The sequence below is a fragment of the Pinus tabuliformis genome, chromosome 7, assembly GCF_031772625.1.
Source record: "Pinus tabuliformis cultivar Carrire ecotype Pingquan chromosome 7, CPIR1, whole genome shotgun sequence".
NCBI lineage: Eukaryota > Viridiplantae > Streptophyta > Pinopsida > Pinales > Pinaceae > Pinus > Pinus tabuliformis.
This window is the reverse complement of record NC_142293.1, coordinates 722,876,450-722,878,659: the sequence shown is the minus strand read 5'-3', so window position 1 is coordinate 722,878,659 and position 2,210 is coordinate 722,876,450.

Genomic DNA, 2,210 nt, shown 5'->3' with positions numbered 1-2,210 from the left:
CAAAGCTGGATTAAAAAGTGGTTATCATCAAATAAGGATTAGAGAAGGTGATGAATGGAAAACTGCTTTTAAAACAAATGAAGGACTGTATTAATGGATGGTAATGCCTTTTGGGTTATCAAATTCTCCTAGTACATTTATGAGGCTTATGAATGAAGTGTTGAAAGAATTTATTGGTAAGTTTGTAATAGTATATCTAGATGATATATTAGTTTACAGCAGATCTAAAGAGGAACATATGAGACATTTGAATTATGTCTTACAGAAGCTACAAAAAGAAAAGTTGCTACTAAATTTAAAGAAATGCTCATTCATGAAGGAAGAGTTGGTATATTTGGGCTTTGTTGTTTCTGTTGATGGATTAAAGATGGATCCAGAGAAGATAAAGGAAATCATGGAGTGGCCTTCACTAAAAAGTGTTTTTGAGGTAAGAAGTTTTCATGATCTTGCTAGTTTTTATAGGAAATTCGTAAGGAATTTTAGTAAGATCAATGCTTCTATTATTGGCACTATAAAGAAGGATAAACAACCATTTAAATGGACTGCTAAAGTAGAGAAGAACTTCCAACTGTTGAAAAGAAAGATCACTGAGAAACCCTATTTAATTTTGCATGATTTTAATAAACCTTTTCAAGTGAAATGTGATGCTGGTGGAGAAGCTATTGGCGGTGTTTTAAGTGAAGAGGACAAACCTATAGCTTATTTCAGTGAAAAACTGAATGAATCAAAGAAGAAATATTCTTCTTACAATAAGGAGTTTTATGCAGTTGTGCAGTCATTGAAGAAGTGGAGACATTACTTGATGTCTAAGGAGTTTATACTTTATTCAGAAAATCATGCATTGCAGTACATTATGCAACAGCTAAAGCTTAGTCAGAAACATGCAAAATGGGTAGAATATCTTTAAAGTTTTAATTTTGTATTAAAACATATAACTGGACAATCAAACAAGGTAGCAGATGCCTTAAGCAGAAAAAGCATCTTAGTTCAGGAAAGTCAAATTCAAGTGTTGGGTTTTGATTTTCTTAAAGAATTATATGAGAAAGACTTATATTTTAAAGAGGCATTTGAAGCTTTTAAAAATCATATTTTCTTATACAAAAGTAAGTGGCTGGATTTTTTATTGCAAGAAGGATTGTTGTTTATAAGAAATCAGCCGTGCATACCAAATTGTTCTATGAGAGAAAATTTAATCAAGGAGAAACATACTGGTGGACTTGGAGGATATTTTGGTGCAGACAAGACTTATGAGCAGTTGAACTGGTTTTATTTCTGGCCAAAGATGAGATTTGAAGTGGAGAAGTATGTGAGAACTTGTAAAGTCTGTTAGTATGCAAAGGGAAGGATCCAAAACACAGGTTTGTATGTTCCATTACCTATTCCAGATAGACCTTGGGATATGGTAAGTATGGATTTTGTTTTGGGTTTACCAAAAACTCAAAGAGGAAATGATTCAATTTATGTTTTATTTGACATATTTTCTAAACTGGCACATTTTATTCCATGTTACAAAACTAGTGATGCTACTCACATTGCTAATATGTCTTTTAAGGATATTGTAAGATTGCATGGGTTACCTAAGAGCATTATTTCAGACAGAGATACCAGATTTGTTGGTCATTTCCAGAGGACATTGTGGAAGAAGCTTGGTACTAAAATGAGTTTCAGTTCAGCTTATCATCCTCAGACTAATGGATAGACTGAAGTTGTAAATAGAAGCTTGGGTAATCTTTTGAGAAGTCTTGCTGGTGAACAACCAAAGCAGTGGGATCAAATTTTGGCACAGGCTGAATATGCTTATAATGATTCTCCTAACAGGAGTACAAGGCAGAGTCCATTCCATATATTTTATGAATGCACCCAAGAGGAGTGTCTGAATTAAGAGACTTGGGCAAAGCTGAAATGAAAGTGCTAAAGGAGAAGATTTTGCTTTAGAGATTCAAGCAATACATGAACAGGTAAAACAAAAATTATAGGATAGCAACATAAAGTACAAGAGTAGAGGATATTTGAAGAAGAGAGAAGTTAATTTTGAGGTTGGAGATTTGGTTTTAGCACACACGAGGAAGGAAATATTTCCAAAAAGGGAGTATAAAAAGTTAAAATTTAAGAAAATTGGACCATGTAGATTCTTGAGGAAATTTTCTACAAATGCATATGAGATTGAATTACCCCTTGATATTGGAATATCTCCAACTTTCAATGTTGCT